This window comes from Dipodomys merriami, unplaced genomic scaffold, assembly GCF_024711535.1.
Source record: "Dipodomys merriami isolate MVZ:Mamm:240054 unplaced genomic scaffold, mDipMer1.0.p SCAF_34, whole genome shotgun sequence".
NCBI classification, from domain to species: Eukaryota; Metazoa; Chordata; class Mammalia; order Rodentia; family Heteromyidae; genus Dipodomys; species Dipodomys merriami.
In genome coordinates this window covers 14,361,463-14,386,784 of record NW_027204937.1, presented here as the reverse complement: position 1 = coordinate 14,386,784, position 25,322 = coordinate 14,361,463, and the positions used below count along the sequence as shown (strand labels likewise).

The 25,322-nt window shown below is 40.6% G+C and overlaps 1 protein-coding gene and 1 long non-coding RNA gene across 7 annotated transcripts in view; one reads left to right on the top strand and one right to left on the bottom strand.

Annotated features, from left to right (window-relative positions):
- The window catches only part of LOC138803431 (CMP-N-acetylneuraminate-beta-1,4-galactoside alpha-2,3-sialyltransferase), a 179,641-nt gene that overhangs the window by 29,072 nt on the left and 125,247 nt on the right, over nucleotides 1-25,322 (top strand). The window lies entirely within an intron of this gene.
- On the bottom strand, nucleotides 10,461-24,618 carry LOC138803433 (uncharacterized). The gene is made up of 4 exons (XR_011364945.1): nucleotides 24,541-24,618; nucleotides 24,255-24,333; nucleotides 20,845-20,955; nucleotides 10,461-10,810 (listed from the first exon to the last, which is right to left on the bottom strand). It is a non-coding gene; the product is annotated as an uncharacterized lncRNA (long non-coding RNA).

Here is a 25,322-nt window from a genome sequence, read left to right as displayed (position 1 = left end):
AAAATGCAAATTAAGACCTCTTAGAATGACTAAAAGGTAAAGAATTGGTAATATTTCAGCACTGACAGAATAGTGTGCAGCTCAACTCTCCTTTGTTGCTAAATAGAATGGAAGGTGGTGTAACTACTGTAAAAGACAATTGGTAATTTCTAAAGAGTTAAGTACACATTTAGTACATGACTCAGTGATTTTATAAATGAATATTTACCCAAGAGAAATGAAAACCTGTGTCTACAAAAAGAATTGTCAATAGTGTTTATACAGCTTTATTAACAATAGTCAGGTACTGGGGTTGGGGATTTAGCTCAGTGGAAGAGCACTTTCCTGGCAAGTGCAAGGGGGGGAGGGAGGGGCAAAGGAAAAAAAATAATAAGGCAACTAACAATAGATAAGTACTATAAGCAGCCTAAACTTCTATCAATAGATGAAGTAAATTGTGGTACAGTAAACTTAGTGATAAATAGGGAGCATGCTACTGTTACATGAAAACACATAGATGAAGCCACATTCTTTTTTTTTTTTAATTTTTGGTCAGTTGTGGGGCTTGAACTCTGGGCCTGGGCGCTGTCCCTCAGCTCTTCAGCTCAAGGCTAGCGCTCTACCACTTGAGCCACCGCACCACTTCCAGTTTTCGAGTGGTTTATTAGAGATAAGAGTCTCACGGACTTTCCTGCCCGGGCTGGCTTTGAACTGTGATCTTCAGATCTCAGCCTTCTGAGTAGCTAGGATTACTGGTGTGAGCCACTGGTGCCTGGCTTGAAGCCACATTCCGAGTGAAAGAAGCCAGATGTGAATTATTGTATAGTTCCATTTGTATGAAATTCGACAATAGGACAAACTCTGTTATAGAAGTCAGTTCAGTGGTTGTCTTGGGTAGGGTATGGTGAAAGCTTGAAGGAATTTGTATATACATGTGTCAACGGTCATAATATCCTATATAGTTAAATGTGTGAATTTTATTTTTGTAGATTCCCCTTTCAGATACCAATATCTATTATAACGCCACAGTAAGTAAGGCTCACACCTCCATCCTAGCTATTCAAGAGACTGAGATCTGAGGTTTGCAGTTCAAAGCCAGCCTGGGCAGGAAAATCTGTAAGACTCTTTATTTTTATTTAAAAATTTATTGTAAAGGTGGGAGATAATTTCCTTCAAACAGTATCACTCCTCTCATTCTCTCCCAAGCATGAGACTCTTCTCTCCAATTAACAACCAGAAAATTGGAAGTGGAGCTGTGGCTTAAAGTGGTATAGCACTAGCTTTGAACAATCTTAAAGAGCTCAGGGACAGCGCCAGGCCCTGAGTTCAAGTCCCAGGACTAGCACAAAGAGAAAGAGACAAAAGTGAAGCTGGGTGCTGCTGCCTCACACCTGTAATCCTAGCTACTCAGGAGGCTGAGATCTGAGGATCATGGTTCAAAGCCTGCCTGGCAGAAAAGTCCATGAGACTCTTATCTCCAATTAACCACCAGAAAACCAGAAATGGAGCTCAAAGTGGTAGAGTGCTAGCCTTGAGCTGAAGAGCTGAGGGACAGTGCCTAGGCCCAGAGTTCAAGCCCATGACCAACCAAAAATAAAAGTGACATTTTTGCAAAATTAAGACAAATAACAACATATATGATATATATTTCTGTATATATGATATACATAGGTTATATATTATAATGTAACAATTATAGTTTATATATTATAGTATATATAATCTATGCATATATGTATGTGTACACATAGTATATACTGTATACATGTATATATACATATATGCTGCATATGTATATATAAATAGCATTTGCTGTATGTGTGTGTGTGTATTTTAGATACGTACTGTATTGCATTATATTGCCCAGATTGATCTCAAACCTTTTTTTTAGTTGTGGGGCTCGAACTTAGGGTCTGGGCACTGTTCCTGAGCTCTTTTGCTCAAGGCTAGCACTCTACCACTTTGAGCCACAGCTCCATTTCTGGTTTTCTGGTGGTTAATTAGAGATAAGAGTCTTATGGACTTTTCTGCCCAGGCTGACTTTGAACCATGATTCTCAGATCTTGGCCTTCTGAGTAGCTAGGATTACAGGTGTGAGCCACTAGTGCCTGGCTTGTTCTCAAACTTTTGAGCTCAAATAATCCTCTTGCCTTACCCTCCTAAGTGCTGGAACTACAGGCACATGCCATCATGCCTGGCCTTATTTTTAATATATGTTGATTTTATATATATATATATAGTTTGTTTGTTTGTTTGAGAAAAAGTAATGCCAGTAGGAAAGTTGATAAAATACTTGTATAACTTCACAGAAGGAAATGGCAAATAGTGATCATACTTGTAAAAGTTTATTTTCACTAATTTTTAAGGAAATACAAAAAATAAATCATTTTTGCCTTCTGTGTCTACGGAAATTTAATGAATGTAGAGATATCATCTAGGTGCTAGAAATACAAAAAATATCATTTTTGCCTTCTATGTCTTTAGGAATTTAATGAATTTAAATTATCAGCTAGACTTTTATCTCTAATTAACCATCAGAAAATAGGAAGTTGAGTTGTGGCCCAAAGTGGTAGAGCACTATCTTTGAGTGAAAAGCTCAGAGAGCACCCAGGTCCTGAGTTCATGTCCCACGACAAACAAAAGAAATAAACAGATATCAACACAAATCAGAGGAAAAAGGAACTCAGCATGGTAGCACATACCTTCATAATTTCACCTGACTGAGGCAAGAGGATTGAGAGTTTGAGACCCAGCCTGGGCTACACAGCAAAATCATGTCTCAAAAGAACCATTGACCCCCCTCAAAAAAACAAAACAGAACAAAAATAGAGGAGGCAAGTTCCAGGAAAAAGAATCCTTTGTAACAGCAAAGTGGAAGGAGAAAGCATTTACTGTCTTACTGGATAAAGCTGAGTAAAGCTGGTTCCATAACTGTTCTGTATACTAATGACTAAAGATTTGAATTAGATGGGGGTATGGGAGATGTAGTTGAGTAGGTGGGAGGGACGGGATGGTAGGGGAAAAACAAAGGAGGAGGCAACAATGCTGGATAAGAAATGTACTCATTACCTTGCTCTGTAACTGTAACCCTTCTGTACAGTATTTTCACAATAAAAAACTTACTTAAAAAATAAAAAACAAAAAACAAATTAAAAAAGATTTAAATTAGAATGGTAAAATGAGAAAAGTAATAGAAGAAAATAAAAGACTATCTTTGTGTTAGTCATTTTTTTTCCATCACTGTGAGAAATACCTGAGAAATGCAACTTGAACATTTGACTCTTGGTTTCAAAGGTCAGCCCATCAAGATGGGGAGAGTATGGAAGCCAGAAAGCAGAGAGGGAAATGTTTGTAATAGCTGGCTTTCTTTTTACACTCCCCCCCTTTTTTTTTGTTGGTCGTGGGGCCTGAACTCTGGGCCTGGGGCTGTCCCTCAGCTCTTCAGCTGTAGAATAGCGCTCTACCACGTGAGCCTCAGCCCACTTCCAGCATTTTCTGCTTATTTTGTGCTGAGGAATCGAACCCAGGGCCTCATGCATGCAAGGCAAGCACTCTACCACTGAGCCACCTTCCCAACCCCATCTTTTTACCCTTTTTATTCCATCAGGATCTTCAGCCTAGAAAGAGTGTTAGTCACATTCAGAGCCGGTCTTCCTCTCTAATGAATCTTCTATAGAAACACTCTCTCAGAAACATCCAGAAGCCTGGGAAGGTGGCTTAGTGGTAGAGTGTTTGCCTAGCATGCATGAAGCCCTGGGTTTGATTCCTCAGCACCACATACACAGAATCAGTTGGAAGTGGCGCTATGGCTCAAGTGGTAGAGTGCTAGCCTTGAGCACAGAGAAACTCTGGGACAGTGCCTAGGTCCTGAGTTCAAGCTCCAGGACTGGCAAAAAAAGAAAAAAGAAACATCCAGAGCTTTACTTCACTGTTCTCCAAGATACATCTCAATCCAGTTAGGTTGACAATCAAGATTAACCACTACAGCAACTTAGGTATTATAAGGGAAGGGCTAAATAAAACAACCTTAAAGAGAAAAAAATCATAGGCAAAAAATGAATGAGTTTGTTTATCACATTTAACTATGTTGTGCTATTAAGGACATCATAGATAAAGTTCAGGTAATATACTGGGAAAAGCAAATATCAATATATAAAATTTAGTGGTTTATCTATAATAGGCTGAAGGAAAAAGCAGAGTCTCAGAAGAAAATGGGAAAAGAATTGGAATAAGGAGTTTACAGAATTAAGGAATCTATAAGTTAAGAATATGAGAAGATATCCAAAATGTTGGCTATAGTAAATTCCAAGTTTAAAAAAATATATATAGCCTTATAGTCGGGCAGTGGTGGCTCACACCTGTAATCCTAGTTATTCAGGAGGCTGAGATCTGAGGATTGAAGTTCAAAGCCAGCCCAGGCAGGAAAGTCCGTGAGACTCTTATCTCCAATTAACCACCAGAAAACCAGAAGTGGCACTGTGGCTCAAGTGGTAGAGTGCTAGCCTTGAGCTGAAGAGCTAAGGGACAGCATCCAGGCATGGAGTTCAAGCCCCATGACTAGATAGATAGATAGATAGATAGCCTTATAACTCCTTGACAAAAATTAGAATGCTAGATAATGTCAAACATTGACAAGAATGTAAAAATTATGACCTGTATTCTTTGCCAGTGAGAAAGTAGACTGGTATAGGCATTCTGGAGAGATGTCTAGTAATTAATTGAAGTATAAATATATGCATATATTTAGTCCTGCAAATCTTCACATAACTTTATATTACATATCTTCTTTTTTTTGTTGTTGTTGTTGTTGCCTGGGGCTTGAACTCTGAGCCTGAGTGCTGTCCCTCAGCTCTTCAGGTCAAGGCTAGCACTCTACTACTTGAGCACAGCGCCACTTGCAGCTTTTTCTGTTTATGTGGTACTGAGGACTCAAACCAAGAGCCTCATGCATGCAAGGCAAGCACTCTACCTCTGAGCCACCTTCCCAGCCCTATTGCACATAATTTATCAGAGACATGAATAATTTGTAGCCCAGGGGATTGGAGGTTGAATTTATTTCCAAATAGGTAAATATATGGTGTTTATATCATGAAATGATATGCAGCAGTTAGAAGTAAGAAGTAATATACCAACATAAAACTATGTATGGAATGTCAAGAAAGGAAATAAAAGTAAAATAATTTTATTAATAGGAAACATGTACAAAATGATCAGGATGTGGGACTGGGAATGTGGCTTAGTGGCTTAATGGCTTGTCTAGCATGCCTAACCCCTCAGTTCGATTCCTCAGTACCACATAAACAGAAAAAGCTGGATGTGGCTTTTTTCTTTTTTCTTTTCTTTTTTTTTTTTTCTTTTTTCTTTTTTCTTATGTGGTGCTGAGACATCGAACCCAGGGCCTCATGCATGCAAGGCAAGCGCTCTACCACTGAACCACCTTCCCAGCCCCTCCATGAGACTCTTATCTCCAATAAACCACTCAGAAAACTGGAAGTGGCGCTGTGGCTCAAGTGGTAGAGTGCTAGCCTTGAGCTGAAGAGCTGAGGGACAGCGCCCAAGCCCAGAATTCAAACCCCACGACCGACCCCTTCACCCTGGAAAAAAAAAAGTTAACAAATTGTTGGCAAGAATATGAAGCCAAAGAAATTCTCACACATTGCTATTCAGATGCAAAATGGTAACACTACTTTGGGTCATTCTGGTAGTTTCTAAAGAAGATGAGCATACAGCCAGGTGCCAGTAGCTCATGCCTGTATTCCTAGCCACTCAGATCATCTGAGTAGGCTGTGATCTTAGGATCACAGTTCAAAGCCATCCTGGGCAGGAAACTCAGTGAGACTCTTTAGTAAACTCAAAAAATCTGGAAGTGGCACTATAGCCCAAGCGTTAAAGTGCTTGCCTTGATTGAAAGAAGCTCAGGGATGGTGCTCAGGCCCAGAATTCAAGCCCCAACCCTAGCAGAAACAAACATAAACCTATATCCAAATACTGATAGTTGCCTTATTCCTAACAGTCCTGAATTGGAAAACAACCCAGATGTCAACAAGTGAATGAACAAAAAGTGGCATATATAATACTGTTGAGCAGTATAAAGGGACCAAATGATGCATATCAAACTCTTCATTCTGATCAAGACACTAGATATAAAAGAGTACATGCTGTATGGTTCCATTTATTTACAATAGAAGTAATCCATAGTAACTTAAAAGCAAATCAGTATTGGGGTAAAGAGCGAAGGATGGATTGCAGAAGTTAAAAGGATTTTGAGATTTATGGAAATAGCTGTATATTGATTATGATACTGGCTTTGTCTGTCAAAACTCTTCAAATTGGGCACTTAATTCAATTTTATTATTCCTCAGGTTAGTAGGAAGAATTATGTGTTATAAAATGTATTAAAAGAATAGATGACTGGGCTGGGAAGGTGGCTCAGTGGTAGAGCACTTGCCTTGCATGCATGAGGCCCTGGGTTCGATGTCTCAGCACCACATAAGCAAAAAAAGCTGGAAGTGGCACTGTGCCTCAAGTGGTAGAGCACTAGCCTTGAGCTGAAGAGCTGAGGGACAGCGCCCAGGCTCAGAGTTCAGGCCTCACGACCGGACCCTCCCCCCCCCCAAAAAAAAAAACAAACAAGAATAGATGACTAAAAGTCACATACATTCAAAACAGTAGGTGAGGGCTGGGATTGTGGCTTAGTGGTAGAGTGCTTGCCTAGCATTCATGAAGCCCTGGGTTTGATTCCACAGTACCACATAAGCAGAAAAAGCTAGAAGTGGCACTGTGGCTCAAGTGGCAGAGTGCTAGTTACCCTTGAGCAAAAGAAGCTCAGGGACAGTGCCCAGGCCCTGAGTTCAAGCCCCAGTACTGGCAAAAAAAAAAAAACCAAACCAAAAAGAGTGGGTGATTGTCTTCTCAGGAAAGGGAAATGGTGAAGACTGTACCAAAAACTGACTTGACTTACATTTTCTGTATGGTTTGATATGGAACTAAGTTTTGTTTTTGTTTTTGTTTTTTTACTCTTTTTTTCTTCTTCTTTTTGGGACTCAGGACCAGGGCTAGTGCTAGTGGTAGACTAGTGCTCTCCCATTTTGAGTCACAGCTCCACTTCCAGTTTTTTTAAATTGGAAATAAGAGTGACTTTAAACTCTGATCCTCAGATGTCAGCTCTTGAGTAGCTAGGATTACAAGTATGAGCCACCAGTGTCCAGTGTATGTGTATGTGTACTAGTTCTGGGGCTTGAACTCAAGGCTTAGATGCTGTTCCTGAGCTTTACCACTTGAGCCACAGCTCTACTTCCAGCTTTTGTTTTTTGTTGGTTAATTAGAGATAAGAGTCTCACAGGTTTTCCTGCCTAGGCTGGCTTCAAAACATGATCTTTAATCATGAGTAGCTAATAGTTTCCTGAGTAGCTAGGATTACAGGCATGAGCCACCAGCACCCAGCTTCTACTCTTCTTAATTTTATTTCATTTAAATTTGAATTTTTATTATTTTGAGATAAGGTCTCATTATATATAACCCATGTTGGCCTGGAACTTACTACGTAGCCTCAAGCTAGCCTTGAACTTGTGATACTCCTGCCTCAGCCTCCCAAATGCTGGGATTTTAAGCATGTAATCAGCTTCTTCTCAGCTTCTTTTAATTTCTATGAGAGCAGTGTCTTTTAATTCCACAAATTAGTGAGATAATGTGGTACTTGTCTTTTTGTGCCTGGCTTATTTTACCTAGTATATCCACTTCTACTCATATTGTCACAAAAAACAGGATTTTATGGCTAAGTACTATGCCTTATGTTTACATACTAGAATTTCCTTATCTATTTATCAGTTGGTGAACACTTAGGTTGCTTCCTTTCGTGCCTATTGTGAATAATACTGTAATGAGCCTGAGAGGGTACATGGCTCTTCAAAGTACTGATTTCATTTCCTTTTGATAGGTCTATATCCAGGAAAGGGACTGCTGGATCATATGCTGTTCCTATTTGTGATTTTTGAGAAGCGTCTACACTGATTTCCATAATGCCTGTGGGAATTTACATTCCCAGCAATAATGTACAAGAGATCCCTTTTCTCAACATCCTTGCCAACACTTGTTATCTTTTGTCTTTTTGGTAACAATGGCTCTATAGAGTGAGATTATATCTCATTGTGGTTTGATTTGCATTTCCTTGATGATCAGTGTCGTCAGACATTTTTTCATGTACTTGTTGTTTGTATGAGACTTGCTTTAAAGTAATGCTACTGAAAAAGAGAAGGCAAAGGAAAGAAAGGAAAGGAGGGAAGGAAAGAAAGGAGGGAGGGAGAAAGAGAGGGAGACAGAATCAAGTGGCAGAGTGCCAGTTTAGCAAATTCAAACCTCAGTTTTGTGCAAAAAAGAGAAGGAAAGAAAGAAAGTGAAAGACTGAATTAAGGAAAAAAAACAAAACCTTTGTAAGTAATAAATAACCTCAGCTGCCAAAGATCTTATTTTACCTATTGGCCTCTGTAATCTGTCCTTCCTTCTGGCCCTTAAATTAATTCATCGCTACTTTGTGAGACCTTCTGAAACAGTAGACTAGGCTGGGAGATGGTACTTTCAACCCTATCTTCCCCTGTGAGTTCATCACACTTGTCTGGCAAAAGAACTCAACTAGAAGTTGAAATGTTTGGGGCTAGTTTTTCCTCCTTGAAAATTGCTGCTTAATAGCAGCAGGGAATGTGGCTTAGTGGTAGAGTGCTTGCCTAGCATATATGAAGCCCTGGGTTCAATTCCTCAGTACCAGATACACAGAAAAAGCCAGATGTGTTGCTGTGGCTCATGTGGTAGAGCAAAAGAAGCTCAGGGACAGTGCCCAGACCCTGAGTTCAAGCCCCAGGACTGGCCAAACAACAACAGCAACCAAAAACAAATTGTTCTGCTTCCATTTAGCTACGATTTATATATCAGGGTGTGGGAAATTGTGCATATATATAGCATCTAGATTTGCATATATGTTTGTAAGAAAACTGACAGTGGGGAGACAGAAGAAGATGGCAGTGGTGGGGAGAGAATGGAGATTTAGGAAGAAAAGCCAAATTCCTTGACAACTAAGGGTAAGCAGGATGGGGTGGGAAGAAATCTAACAAGGAACAGACAGTAAGGCAGGAGAAGGAAAATTTCAAGGGGTAAGTCATGCAAAAACATGTATATCCCATGCAAAAACATGTATATCCCACTTAACCTAACATCTCTGCTCCCAAGAATTCATCCACAGGGATTTTTTTTTTGTCCGTTGTGGGGCTTGAACTTGAACTCTGGGCCTGGGCATCGTTCCTGAGCTCTTCAGCTCAAGGCTAGTGCTCTACCACTTGAGCCACAGTGCCACTTCCAGTTTTCTGGTGGTTTATTGGAGATAAGAGTCTCACGGACTACTTTCCTGCCCAGGCTGGCTTTGAACTGTGATCCTCAGATCTCAGCCTCCTGAGTAGCTAGGATTACAGGCATGAGCTACTGGATTTTTGCACAGAATTACTCTCAGTAACATTGCAGTTTTGTGTGACTTTTTTTGTGTGCTGAGGTTTGAACTCAGGGCCTTTACGCTTGCTAGATAGGAACCCTACTATGTCAGCCATGTCCCTAGTCCAGTCCTTTTTTGCTTTATTTATTTTTCTGTTGTCTACCTATGGCTTCCTAAACAGCTGGGATACCAGGGCTTGTTGGTTGAGACAGAGGCTAACTGGCTGGCTTTGAACCATGATTCTCCCAGTCTCTCACTCATGAGTAGCCAGGATTATGGATGTGAGCCACTGTGCTGGATCTCTACAGCATTGTTGGTTTTGTTGTTATTGTTCTCTGTGTGTGTGCTGGTACAAGTTTGAATTTAGGACCTTAAGCTCTCCCTTGGCTTTCTTGTTTACTACTGGTGTTCTGCCACTAGAGCCAAAAAAAAATCTCCAGCTTTGCTTTTTATTGGTTAATTAGATATAGAAATGTCGACTTTTTTTTTTTTTGGACATTTTCAGCCTCCTAAGTAGTTAGGATTATGGGTATGAACCTCAAGGACTAGGCTTTAGGTTTGTTTATTTGTTTTGTGCTGTTCCTGAGTCTTGAAGTCAAGGCCTAGGCACTGTCCTTGAGCTTTTTTGCTTAAGATTAGTGCTCTATCACTTAAGCTGCAGCCCAACTTCTGGCTTTTTGGTAGTTTATTGGAGATAAGAGTCTCCTGGACTTTCTTACCCTGGCTGAGTAGGTGGAATAACAGGCATGAGCCACTGTGCCTGGCTAGGATTTTTTTTTTAATAGCAAATCTTAGGAAGAAATTAGTGTTCACTAGTGAAGGACAAACTAAATGAATTAGTTTCCCCATCCAGTAACAGCTCTGTAACTGAAGAATTAGGAAGCTCTATGTATGTTGATATGAAAAGATTTATAAAGTGTTTCACTAGGTATAAGAAACAAGAAATTTTGTTTGAGTCCTAAAATGTTTTATGCTTTTATCATTATTCTAAATGGATGTAGCTGATTATTATATTTCTTGTTATGCAAAATGCAGGTCTTTTTTTCTGAGTTCTAGTACATTATTATGAGCTTTCTTGTTATGAGCAATAGTTGGCATTGAAGAGTGGCAAAATAAATTTCAGGTTATTAAATCTGCTTTGCTTTGAGCCAATATATGAGTTGCCTCCTCCTGCTGTTTTGAGCTTGGTGGCCAAGTGCCTTTATATGGTATTTCAGCTTTGTGTGGAGCTTTTATATGTAGCATTTGTTCTGAGCCACAAGAGGGCAGAAGAGCCTTTAGGTTGCCACAGCACAGGCTAGTGCTGGATGTTACTTCTTGCCAATTTCTGCATAGGATAGTCAGTCCTTCATGCACCTGGAAAGAAGAGACAGTTATCTAAGACATCTGAGGAGGCAGTAAAGGGGTGAGAAGAAAGAATGTAGGTTTTAGAATCTTTTTTTGCCCTCCTTTTTTTCTCCTGAAGATTACCTAGTATAATAGTTTTAGTAATTTATCTCTGAGCTTACATATATACAAGACACTAGAAGCACTGTAGCATAATAGAACATAAGAGTCAAAGCTTTAGAGTCTTCAATGCCCAACATTGAGAACTGTTTCTGCAACTCTGGGTAGTTTGTTTACTTTCTATAAGCCTAAGGTTTTGTTTGTTTGCTTGCTTTGTTTTTTGGTTTTTGTTTTGTCGATTGTGGAGCTTGAACTCAGTTGTGGTGTACTGTCCCTGAGCTCTTTCATTCAAGGCTAGCACTCTACCACTTTGAGTCACAGTGCAACTTCTGGTTTTCTAGTGGTTAATTGGAGATAAGAGTCTCACAGACTTTCATGTCGGGCTCGCTTTGAACTGCAATCCTCAGCCTCTGGAGTAGCTAGGATTACAAGCATGAGCCATGAGCATCCGGTTTAAGCCTAAATTTTATTCAGTGAGATAATCCAAACAAAACTCTTATATTTAATAATGGCTTCGCTTGATTACAAGAAAGGTGGTAGTATTTTCTTCAGATTAATTTCAAGGTACTTTTTTCAGAGGGCCTTGTTTTCTTCTTGCAAATAGTATTTTAATAGTATAATCAACTTTGAAAACTTTAATTTTCAGTTTTAAAGCTTCTATTCCATTGTGACTTCGTTTTGATGGGGAAGTATGGTGTCATGCTAGAGTTGGGCATCATGCTATTGCACTAAGGAACAGTGCCAGGCTGAGATCCAAAGGAAGAAAACTGACAGAACAGTATATGAAACACTTACTAGGGAGTACTTACTGGATCAATACTGGAAGGAAAATAAGAGAAAACCAGATTTTACAGAGGAAGAAATCAACTTGTGATTCAGTCTGATTAAAGTCCATAGTGTACCCTATGGTGACTATGGAGAAGGGATGGCCCTTCCAAACCAGAGCTGTGCCTTTATAGTTCCTCTGACAAGTCACTAGATAACACTTGTTGTTGAATGAGGTCTGCCCCAGAAAGGGGCAGGCAGTGCACTTCAGCTAAGAGGGCTGACAATGACATGCTTGCTGTGTCCACTATGATCCCAGAAGCTGGGGAGTAAGACCTTTATTTCTTTATTTAAATTTTATTTTATTGTAAAGATGCTGTACCGAGGGGTTACAGTTACATGAATAAGGCAATGAGTACTTTCCTTGTGGATCATTGTTACCCATCCCTTCCTTGTTGTTACCCCACTATCCCTTCCCTCCCCCACCTCTCCCACTTCTCCCCCCCACCCCACCCCAAAGTTGTAAAGTTCATTTCCAGTATACTGTCCTGTGGGTACCCTTGTTGAAATGGGTCATCTTTTTTTTTTTTTTTTTGGGTCCGGTCGTGGGGCCTGAACTCTGGGCCTGGGCGCTGTCCCTCAGCTCTTCAGCTCAAGGCTAGTGCTCTACCACTTGAGCCACAGCACCACTTCCGGCTTTTTTCTTTTTGCTTATGTGGTGCTGAGGAATTGAACCCAGGGCCTCATGCATGCAAGGCAAGCGCTCTACCACTGAGCCACCTTCCCAGCCCCGAAATGGGTCATCTTATGTCCTTGTTTCAGCGTTTTGTTATTCCTCTTCCCCTCCCCAGATTAGACATATGTATTTACAAGATTCAGGGTACCAAAATCAAGTACAACAGGTGATGAGCCCTTTATTTCTTGATGGGGGATTCTGAGTGACAAGTCACTTAAAGGAAAAATAGTAAGGTTTTAGTAACTTAGTTCCTTTGTGTTGCTATGAGAAAACACCTAATGCTAGATTCTACATAAAGAAATATAGCTCATGGTTCTGGTGGCCAGTAGTCCAAATAGCATGGTGCTAGTGTCTGACAAGAACCCCCTGGTTGTGTTACAATATAGCGAATGGCATCACATGGAGAGATAGGAAGCAAGAATGAGCTAAGGAACCCAAACTTGCTTTATAACAGCTGCTGTCGTATTAACAAATCCAATCCCTTGGTGCCCTCTTCATCTAGCTACTTTTCACTAAGGCCTATCTCTAAAGCTCTTACCACCTTACCTTTCAATTCCATTATGTTGGAAATCAGTCTTTCAGCACATGAACCAGTGAGGGACAAACCATAACCAAACTACAGGGCATGGCTTTAGATAGAATTCCCTAAAAGTAAGACTTAGGAACAATTAAGAATTCAGCATATTATCATTTTAGTCTGGATGGTCTCACAATAACAACCCCCAAATTTCAGTAGTTTAACACAGAAGTTTGTTTCTCTCCTATCCTAATCAGGTACAGATCTGTGAAATTAGTGAAGGTTTTGTTCTCCCTAATTAATTTGAGGCCACAGATTCCTTCCATCTAATGACCCTGCTGTCCCTAGGGCCTAGAGTCCTCCACTGAGTCTTCTGATTGAGCTTTCTTAGAGGAGAAGCAGTGGGAAGACAGTGAATTTTGTGGGAGATCTGGGTAGACACATAGAATTATGTGCTTCATGTAGTCTACCTTCTACCAGTCAGAATTCAGTCCTACTGCCCCGGAAGGACATGTGGCCTGACTGCTTACATATTGCATCATTCATAGTTCTGGTGCAACTCAATTTCATCATAACTCTGATAAACCAGAGAACCTGAAAAACAATATTTTAGATTCCCCAGAATTAATAAAACTTACACTGTCATCATCTTAATAGCATAGTTTTATTTACCTGGAGATTTTTTATTTGTTTTATTTTGGCTGATCCTGGAGCTTGAACTATGGGCCTGGGCACTATCCTTGAGCTTCTCAAAGCTCAAAGCTAAGGCTCTACCACTTGAGCCACAGCAGCACTTCAGGCTTTTTCTGAGTAGTTTATTAGAGATGTGTCTTCATGGACTTTCCTGTCTGAGATGTCTTTGAACTGTGATCCTTAGATCTCAGCCTCAGAGTAGCTAGGATTATAGACATGAATCACCACCGCCCAGTTTACCTAGAGATATTTTTTAAACAGAGGAAAGTTAAATCTTACCAGAGCAAAAGGATAGAAAGAAAGAATATATTACTTAGAATCTTTGCTTTGGAAAAGTAAAAAGACACAAAATGATTTGAAGTGTGTGTGTGTGTTTGTTTGCTGGTCCTGGGACTTAAATTCAGGGCCTGACCACTGTCCCTGAGCCTCTCTGTGCTCAAGGTTAGCACTTAAACCACAGCGCCACTTCTGTCTTTTTCTATTTATGTGGTACTGAAGAGTCGAACCCAGGGCTTTATGCATGCTAGGCGAGTACTCTGCCACTAAGCCACATTCTTAGCACTCTGAGTGTGTTTAAATTGAGACACTCCAATACTGTAATGAAGCTATGGAAACTAGCTCTTCTCTTTCTCTGAGCCACAGTAGGAATGTCTTTAGCATAGTGACATAGAAATAGTTGGGTCTTAGATTACAAGGAGCTATTCATACAAGTAGTGCTGACAGCTCCTTGCTGGATTTATCTAAATACCACCCAAGTAGCTGGGTTGGAGGAAGAGAGGCCAAAAAGACATATCAGTTACTTTTTCTGTCACTCAAGGAGGATTACTGCCAAAGGCAGCTTCTTGCTTAGGTCCTTCTGTGTATTGTGGGACACACAGGGAAAGAAGTATCTGAGCCTGACAAGTTTGCAGACCCAAAGCTGAGATTCATAGAAAGTAAGACAGGGTGAACTCCTGAAGTGTTTCAGAAACAATTTTGTAAGCACCATGAAGGCTTTGAGAAAGAGGTGTGCTCTCAGCAAGGGGTGGGACATTTGGGACCTCAGAGAAGAGCTTCAGGTAGAAGGATGCAAGTATTTTGGAAACTTCGGTGGAATATGAAGGAATATAGGAGGCAGAGAGAAGTGAAATTGTAGATAGAGTCAAGTTATAGAGACCCTAATGTTGGATATGGAGTTTAGGTCTAATGTGGATAGGCCATGGAAATTTCTTACCCATAATGGGAAGACGATGGAAATGTGGTATTCTGCACTTTTGTGTAAAGGAGAAGAATTAACAGAACACAGAGGCATCTTTTAGAATTTTGGAATTTCTGCTTGCATGCCTAGAATTTAAAATTACGGATTGTGCACCTTCATTCCCTCAGCAGGTTTATGCTGTATCTACCTACTGATATAATTTTTAAAAGTCCCTGTGACTTGGATAGTAATATTTAATATCAAGATTATTATTTTTTTTTGACAGTCGTGGGGCTTGAACTCTGGGTTTGGGGCGCTGTCCCTGCGCTCTTCAGCTCAAGGCGAGCGCTCTACTGCTTGAGCCACAGAGCCACTTCTGGTTTTCTAGTGGTTTATTGGAGATAAGAGTCTCAGGGACTTTCCTGCCCTGGCTGGCTTTGAACCACAATCCTCAGATCTCAGCCTCCTGAGTAGCTAGCGTGAGACACCGGCGCCCAGCAAGACTAATTTGTTTCAATTTTTAAATCAAAATTATATTAGAGATGGCCCCTACTTTTTAGGGAATTATTGTCTGATTAGGTAAGATACAGTTTTTAAAAATTAAGTACAACAGGTGTAAGATACGCTAAAATAAGGGGTTACACAGTACTTAGGTGCTAACCAATCTTTGAATAGGCCAACAGTCGTCCTTATATGTAATTTAAATAGAAAATAACAATTAAAACTGATGGAGGAGCCAGATATAATGGTACATGTCTATCTGTAATCCCAGCTACTTGCCAGATGGAGGAATTAGGGTCTTGAGTTAGAGACAAGCCCAGACAAAGTTATAGACCCTATCCCAAAAACAACACACACACACACACACACACACTGAGAGTGTGTGAGACCCAAGTTATAGAGCAACACACACACACACACACACACACACACACACACACACACACACACACACACACACACACACACACACACACACACACACACACACACACACACACACACACACACACACACACACACACACACACACACAGAGTGTGTGAGACCCAAGTTATAGAGCACTTGTTTGACAAGAGGCCATGGGTTCAATACTCAAGTTCTGCCCATCCTCCCCCCCCACCAAAAAAAAAAAAAAAGATGAAGGAAATTCTCCTGCATGGAGACACTGAGTTGCAGGAGAGGAATAGGAAAGACCTCATGGAAGAGATGAAGCAAGCCTGGACTTGAGTTGCAAAGTGAGACGGTGAGAAATACGGACTTGGAAAAGGCCATTATTGTGTGGAATGCTGAGTTTGATTCTGAGTGGGGAGAGGCTGCTGAAAGGATTTTTCCCCCCTAGAACCAGAGTTTGAACTCAGGACCTCACACTCATTTAGCTTGTTTGTTTATCTAGTGCTCTACCACTTGAGCCACCACTTTAGTTCATCATTTTGCTGGTAAATTATATATGGGATCTCTGGATTCTGCTCAGCTGGCTCTATCCCTTGGATCTCAGCCTCTTGAGTGGCTAGGATTACAGGCAGGAAGCATTGGTGCAAGCTTGATGAAAGGTTTTTAAGCACTAGAGAAATATGATCAGGGCTGGGAAGGTGGCTCAGTGGTAGAGCGCTTGCCTTGCATGCAAGAGGCCCTGGGTTCGATTCCTCAGCACCACATAAGCAAAAAGAAAAAAGCCAGAAGTGGCGCTGTGGCTCAAGGGGTAGAGTGCTAGCTGTACCCCTTGAGAGAGCTGAGGGACAGCGCCCAGGCCCCATGACCGGACCCCCCACCCCTCCCCCCCCAAAAATATGATCAGCTTTGCACTTTCAGAGATAACTTCTGGAACATTGTATAAGATAAATTGTGAATGTGAGTCACATGTTTAGGGATACCAACTGGCCAGCACTTTACCAACTGAGAAGGTAAAGGTATGAAGAGAAAGCCTGAAAGACTTGCTGGTAACAGTGATATCCACCCTGAGGAGAAAAGGACAGGAAGAGCAGAATTCAGCAGGCAGGTATTTCTGACAGAGGGTAGATAAGGGTTGAACAAAAGAGTATAGCATATGAAACCTCAGAGAAGACTGGTGTGTCTGGCAAGAGTATAGTATACTTACTGGTGAGTGAGTAGTGACTGGTCACAAAGGTCTATACATGTCACAAAAAGTTTATCTGGTAAGTTCAGAGGAAGTCACAGAATGTACAATGACTCAACATGTTCTACAGAATTGATAGCCCTTAAGTTTTCTGACCACAAATGGAATTAAGCACACAACCAATAGCAGAAAGATATATAAACTTTCCCTGTGTGTTTAGTAATTAGTAAATAAATTTATACATAATCCTTGGGCCAAAGGAAAAAAATCATGTAAATCAGAAAATATTTTGAACTGAATGATATTGAAGATACTGTCAAAATTTATGTAAAGCTTATACTAAGATTAAAGAAAATTTTATAGATAAGTGCATATATTGTAAAAAAAAAAAAAAAAAGGGCTCAAAATCAGCCATTTAAATATTTTCGAGAAGTTAGGAAATGAATATATCGCACATTAGTTCCAAAGAAGGAAAATAGAAAAAGATAACAATTTGGTGAAAGCAAACAAACTATATAAAGGATCAATAAATTTTAAAGAATGTTTCTTTCAAAAGATTAACAAAAGGGGCTAGGAAGGTGGCTCAGTGGTAGAATGCTTGCCTTGCATGCATGAGGCCCTGAGTTCGATTCCTCAGCACCACATAAGCAAAAAGAAAAAAGCTGGAAGTGGTGCTGTGGCTCAAGTGGTAGTGTGCTAGCGTTGAGCTGAAGAGCTGAGGGACAGCGCCCAGGCCCAGAGTTTAGGCCCCACGACCAAAGGAAAAAAAAAGATTAATAAAACTGAGAACTCTCTGGCAGGATGAATGCCAGAGGAGATGAGGAGAGAAAGAGCAGTTGGGTCAGGAATGAGCAAAGGAACTCCATAGAAACTGCATACTTTTGAAAGATAAAGAGGATAGGGGGCTGGGAACGTGGCTTAATGGTAGACCTGCATGCATGAAGCCCTGGGTTCAATTCCTCAGTACCACATAAACAGAAAAAGCCAGAAATGGTGCTGTGGCTCAAGTGATAGAGCACTAGCCTTGAGCAAAAGAAGCTCAGGGACAGTGCCCAGGCCCTGAGTTCAAGCCCCAGGACTGGCAAAAAAAAAAAAAAAAAAAAAAAAAAAATGAAAGAAAGAAAAGGAAGGAATGGAGGGAAGAAGAAAGGGAAAAAAGTCTTGAACACAGTTTTAGAAAATTCTATAACTTATACAAAAGGTACTGCAATATAATTCTCCCCCTCCCCAGGTCCTGTGTCTTGAGCTCTGGGCCTAGGCACTGTCCCTGCACCTCTTTGTACTCAAGGCTAACACTTTACCACTTGAGCCACAGTGTACCTTCTAGTTTTTTTCTGAGTGGTTTGTTGGGAATAAGAGTCTCACAGATTTTCCTGCCCAGGGTGGTTTCAAACCACAATCCTTAGATAGATCTCAGCCTCCTGAGTAGCTGGGATTATGGGTGTGAGCCACCAGAGCCTGGCTTGATAATATAATTTTTATACTAAGAATTTACATAGTTAATTCATGAAAGAAATCTATCATTGTCATTAGTCACATTAATAGGCTAAATCAATTTTAGCAACCTGAAAGAAAAACATTGTTTCAGTAGATACAGGAAAAAGTAATAAAATTCAGCATTCACTTATGTTGGAACTGCATTGCCAACTAGTACTAGAGGAGAGCTCTAATATGAAAAAGGAAATCTGTCTATAAAATTTAAGCAAGCAGGAGCTCACAGGTTAAGATCTAGAAGATTGGGCTGGGAAGGTGGCTCAGTGGTAGAGCGCTTGCCTTGCATGCATGAGGCCCTGGGTTCGATTCCTCAGCACCACATAAGCAAAAAGAAAAAAGCCGGAAGTGGTGCTGTGGCTCAAGTGATAGAGCTCTAGCCTTGAGCTGAAGAACTGAGGGACAGCGCCCAGGCCCAGAGTTCAGGCCCCACAACTGGACCCAAAAAAAAAAAAAAAAAAAGATCTGGAAGATTAAAGTTCAAAGCCAGCCCAGGCAAAAAAAGTCTGTAAGACTCCATCTCTAAAATAACCAGCCAAAGCTGGTTAATTCAAGTCAACCACCTATGGATGAAATTCTGAAGGTTTTCCCTTCATGATCAGAAGCAAAACAAGGATGTTGCCAGACACTACTCTTTTAGTACAAAAAAGTAAGTTAACCCTCTAGGCTCAGATGGTAACACTGGAGATGGCTTCAATAACAAATCTTCCAGCATTGAGCTAGGTACTCTGCCAGGTACACTGAGACAAGGCAGCAAGATCAGAATCCAACCAAGAAAGTAATAGAGTGGAGGGAGGTCATGAGTTTTAGGGAGAAGTTATGCCTTGGGATTGTGTGTTTATTTCTTTTGGTCAACAAACATTTATTAAATATATTGTCTGGTAATGAGTGAAATGGAAAGGGGAAGCAGAATCCTAACATTTATTTAGTTCCTATCCTGAAGGCTCTTGAATGAGGCTTACACATACTTCCCTCTATTTCCCTTGCTGTCTTGCAAACTCATCTAATTAGTCATTAGGGAAACTGCATGAGAAGAAAGGAATAAACTATATTTGCATAATTTCATTCTCATTGTTAAATACTAGTTCAAGCTTGTTTTGAGATGTTAGAAGGTTATTGTATTTCATATAGTAGTTCTCTTTTTAAGTTTTCTCTCAATTGTATCCATACAGCAAGTCTTTGAAGTGAATAAAATTGGACGTGTTTTTTCCCTAATTTTATAGATAAAGAAATAAAAACACAATTATACTGATTAAGCTCCATGTCAATTTGGGACTGAAACTTTTTTGTTTTTAAAATTTTTGCCAGTCCTGGGGCTTGAACTCAGGCCCTGGGCACTATCCCTGATTTTCTTTTGCTCAAGGCTAGCACTCTACCACTTGAGCCATAGCATCACTTTCAGCTTTTTCTGTTTATGTGGTACTGAGGAATGGAACCTAGGGCTTCATGCATGCTCGGCAAGCACTCTACCACTAAGCCACATTCCCAGCCCTGGGACTGAAACTTTTAACTTTTCATCACAGAAAATAAATAATTTAAAATAGCTAGGTTCTGGTGGCTCATGCCTATAATCCTAGTTACTTAGGAGGCTGAGCTCTGAGGATCACAATTTGAAGCCAGCCCAGACAGAAAGTTTGTGAGACTCTTATGTTAGCCACTAAAAAGCCAAAAGTGGAGCTGTGGCTCAAATGGTAGAATGACAGCCTTGAGCAAAAAAAGCTCAGGGACAGCGCCCAGACTCTGAGTTCAAGCCACAGTATTAGCACAAAAAATAATAATTTAAACTATTACCATGAAAGCATATCGTGAAAAGTTTTTAAAGTGGAAATATGTTGAGGTCTGAGAAGCATATTTTGAGGAATCATGCAGGCAGGATACCCTCTATTATAGAGTTTAGCAAGATAGAGACAGAATGAAAGAGAAGAGAGACCTGTTACAGTGAGCAGTGAACAGCTCAGATTCTTAGCTTCTGCTTGTAATAACTAAAACAGAACTGATTCAGAAAATTTTGGTACAGAAGTGAGGTGCAACCTTATTATGGCTTGTTGAGGTGGGATTGGTGACGAAGGTGATGATATAAGAGTATATTCTGTTCATTTAATGAAGGGGAGGGAGAAACTCAGCTACTTTGGAATGAGAATAGGGATGAAAATTACTTGAACAGTTGTTGATTGTCAATATTAGAAACAAAGCATCTGACATAATCTTGCCTTGCTTTGCATTGCTTTTAAGGGAGAGAAGATTATTCAGTTTAGCAAGCAGTTCCTGAATTCCTTCTGCTTACCAGACATTTGTCAAGTGCATGGATTATTAATCCAACAAGGGTCAGTCCTTGAGCTGGAAGAAAAGCCCTGAGGTGATCTGTAGCAAGAAAAATCCAGAACTTCCTCTTGTGACATACAGAGCCTTTCATAATCTGGTCTCTGGCTATTTTTTTGCAGCTGCATTTTTTCAAAATAAGAAAACCTACCATCTTTACATTCCTTACCTAAATTGATGGACTTTTCACTCCTCCAATTATACTTGCCAAATTTATATTCTCTCTCTCTCTCTCTGATTTTGTCCATCTTCTTTTCTTCTTTGGGCAGTAAACATGTTCCTTTATTGACATATGAATGAAAGCTATGAATATATTTCAAATGAATGCTGAAATATATCTACTGCCAAGATTGGCTGTTTCAGAAAACATAAATTAGACTTTTTCCTCTCCTATGTGTTATAAAATTGTTATGGAAATCATTACATTTAGGAGGCTGGGAATGTGACTTCGTGGTAGAATTCTTGCCTAGCATGCATGAAGCCCTGGGTTCTATTCCTCAGTACCACAAAAACAGAAAAATCCAGAAATGGTGCTGTGACTTCAGTGGTAGAGTGCTAGCCTTGAGCTAAAGAAGCTCTGGGACAGTGCCCAGGCCCTGAGTTCAAGCCCTAGGACTGGCAAAAAAAAAAAATTACATTTAAATAACTGAGACTTTGCATAGCATCTTTTTGGAAACCACATTTGACTTAGGATCTAAAAATTAGATTGGGCTGAGCACTGTTGGCTCACACCTGTAATTCTAGCTACTCAGGAGGCTGAGATCTGAGGATCATGATTCGAAGCCAACCTGGACAGGAAAGTCCATGAGACTGTATCTCCAATTAATTACCAAAAAGCTAGAAATGGAGCTGTGATTCAAGTGGTAGAACACTATACTTGAGGAAAAGCTCAAGGATAGCCCTCCATCTCTGAGTTCAAGCTCCAGGAACAGCACAAAACAGAAAAACCCAACTCTAAATAACAAGTTTATATTGTAGTTTGTGCTTTTTCTATTTTGAGTTTAATGTATTGAGTTTTACAATTGGGGACTCCCTCATACTTACCACCCCTCCACCACAAACAAGCATTCCATCTCCTAGTCTCTTAGCATTGTTGGAGCAGTATATGCAATCTGTCTATCATGATTATGAATATGCTGCTCATAGACAACATAGTTACTGGTTTTCACTGTATTTTTCCCCCAAAATCAATAAAAGTCTAGCTTCTTGCTTTCTTTTTTTTTCATGTGTATAAGCACTGTATCTACATCTCCAAACTAGAAGTCTTGCATTTTTGCTTTGCATAGTTTTTTTTTTAAGTTTGTTTGTTCTTGGTTGGTTGTGGGGCTTGAACTCAGAGCTAGGTGCTGTCTCTGAGCTCTTTTGCTCAAGGCCAGCACTCTACCACTTTGAGCCAGTGCCACTTCTGGGGGTTAATTGGAGATAAGAGTCTCATGAACTTTTCTGCCCAGGCTTTGCACCTTGATCCTCAGATCTCACTCAGCCTACTGAGTAGCTAGGATTACAGGTGTGAGCCACCAGCACCAAGCTTGCTTTGCATAGTTTTTTTTTTCCTTAATTTTTACTGTTATTATAAAGGTGACATAGAGAGGTTAATTTTTTAATGTGTTTATCACTAATTCAATGCTAACCTCTCCCCAGGTGTATACCTCTCCCCTTCATATGTTCAAACATAATTGGTAGTCATTCACTTTCCTCTTCAAATTATGGATGCTCAGACCTACTGAGTGAAAGATATAGGTAACTTTGAGTCATTTTATAGTACTAAGCTCTGCATCCTGAGCATTCACAGGTTTTCCTCAGTGGCAGTCTCATTGAAACCATATGCCCATGGGTACCAGGGTTCTGCTGTAGTCACAGTGTAAAAATTCATCTTGTGGCATAAATGTTGATATTTAACTGGGATGCTATCTTATGCCACATGGGAGTGGGGTGTGACGCAATGTATGCTTTGTGCAGTATATAGCTTCTCACCCCCACCTCTCTCTCTGGTAGGATCTCACTATATAGCCCAGGCTGGCTTTGAACTCATGATCCCCCTGCCTCAGCCTCTCAAGTACTGAGAATAATTATAGGCATGCACCACCATACCTGCCAATAAAGGTTTTCTAAAATCTCGACTTTTTTTTTTTAAAGTTTCAGGGTTTAAAGAAAAGATTTTGGACTTACACTACCCTTTTTAATATTTAAGGAAGTAAGACCCAAAGTCATACAGTAGAAAAGAGTGGCAGAGCCTAATTTAGTACTGTGGTGGCCTGCTGTATCATGCCATGAGCCAGGTCCTTGCCTTTGACCTTTTCAGGGTTGCTGGACTTTTGCTCTTTCTGCTCCTTCAATGGCCTTTACTGACTCCTGCCCTCCCAGTGTACCCCGACTTTGTCTTTTTAACAGCAACATTAGTTCTTTAATCTTTTGTGCTGTGTAAAGATCCTCTAATCCCTGCCCTGAACTTTGTCCATCTGCCTCTCAGATCAGCCTGGGTTCTCCTTCATTTGCAACTCACTACAACGACACTGACACTGGCTTTCTATCTTTGCTGGGCCCAAATAAAAAACGTTGGCTTTTTTTTTTTATCAGCTTCTTTCCTCTTCTGTACAGAACTTTCCCATGCCCCTGAAGCTCCACACCTTGTTTCTAGCATTTTGCTTTGTTTTAGCATGTGCCTGCTTCTATTGCACATACAGGATGTGTGCACAGTACCACTCCCCACCCTTGATGTGCAGCAGTTAGTAGAGTGCCATCAGCTCCCAGACTTCCTGGTATCCCTGTGGATGCTGATGCCCCAGGGTGAGTGTCCTGTCCTGATCCTAAGCCAGGTACTTTTTGTCTTCTGGTATGACATAGCAGTTTTTTCCCTTAATTTCATCATGACTCACTTTTTAAAAATAGTCTTGATGTGTCAAAACTGTTGAAAGTCTAGTCATTGTATTGACTGGTTCTCTTTCAGTCACATGCACTTTTACTTTCTGAAAGAAGCCCTAAATATATTAATTAGGTATGATCTTACTTCCTGAAACCACACACCCTTCACTTCCCATGCTTCAGGGCCCTTGCTTAGCTGCCCTCACTCTACCAGTGCAGCCTGTCACATACTCCATCATCCATGTTTTCCCATGTCTCCCATCAGATGCTCCTCCTTTGCATCAGAATCCCTGCAGCAACTCTAGAAGTTTGTAATACCATGTTTTTTCTCTCTATGATACTTCTGATAATTCATATACTTTGGTTTCAGGGACCATACCTAATCTTTTCAGTCTCTTGAGTTAGTAAAGGCTCTGTAGAATATATTTAGAATTAATTAATTCAACTTCAATTTAATAAAGTTTCTCCAAGGAGAAAGTTCTTGAAACAAGTCCACTGTCTCAACAGCTTCCAATTTCTCATTCATAACTGAGTCCTTAGAACTGGGCTATTGCAGAGAAATTGATCTACTAATGTTACACTCTATCTTTCAGACATCAACTCTTTACCTCTTCCACTATGTTTGAAAACCCTCCTTGCCATCAATTCTCACTTCCTCTCACTTCTTCTCATCAAACCTTTTCCATCTCTACATCTTCAGGAATCTTGTTTACTCACATTTCATTTCTTTGGGATTAAGGTTGGGAGACAGAAGAAACTGAAGGACTAGCACTAGCAGTTAGATCCCCTTCAACATCTAGATGGTAAAGAAACCAAAAGAGAGACAAGATCAGTAAAATACTAGTTCTGCTAACAAATCAGTAATCCCCCAAAGCTGAGGGCCTTCAATTTTAAGTAAAGCTACATTGGAGAACACAGCTTAGATTAAACCTATGGCCCAAGAGGTCCTCTACTTCTCAGTTCAGACCCTGTATGCTGTGATTGGTGACAAGTAAACTCTTACACCAGCTATTAAGAATGCAGAAGAAGCCCCTGGACATTAAAGCATGAGGCCTGGAAGGAGAGGGGAGCTCCCTTGGCTGTAGAAACCTCCAAGGTATCAAAAGACAAGAAAAGATTTCCAGTTCTAGAACAGGTTTCATGGAGACTGAAGAGAAGCCTAACTCCAAGGCCTCATAGGTGGCTGGTTGCCAGAGATACTGGGAGAACATTCTGAATCTAAAGCAGCTTTTTGAGTATCTCATTACCTTCAATAGCAGAGTTGTGGTTTTTGTTGTTGTTGTTAGTCATAGCGCTTGAACTCGGCCTGGCATTGTCCCTGAACTCGCTGAATGCTAGTGCTCTACCACTTTGAGCCACAGCTCTACTTCGGGTTTCCTGGTGGTTAATTGGAGATAAGAATCTCTTGGAGGGGCTGGAAAGGTGGCTCAGTGGTAGAGCGCTTGCCTTGCATGCATGAGGCCCTGGGTTCAATTCCTTAGCACCACATAAGCAGAAAAAAAAAAGCAAGAAGTGGCGTTGTGGCTCAAGTGGTAGAACAGCACCCAGGCCCAGAGTTCAGGCCCACGACTGGACCCCCCCCAAAAAAAAAAAATCTATTGGACTTTCCTTTGGGGGCTGGCTTTAAACTGCAATCCTCAGATCTCAACCTCCTGAGTTGCTAGGATTACACATGTGAGGCACCAGCACCTGGCAAGGGTTGTGATTTTAACTCTGATACTTGTCACTGACAGGCCCCAGAGCCCAGCATCCAGCCTGGTCCGTGCTCCTCCAGTCTTTCCACAG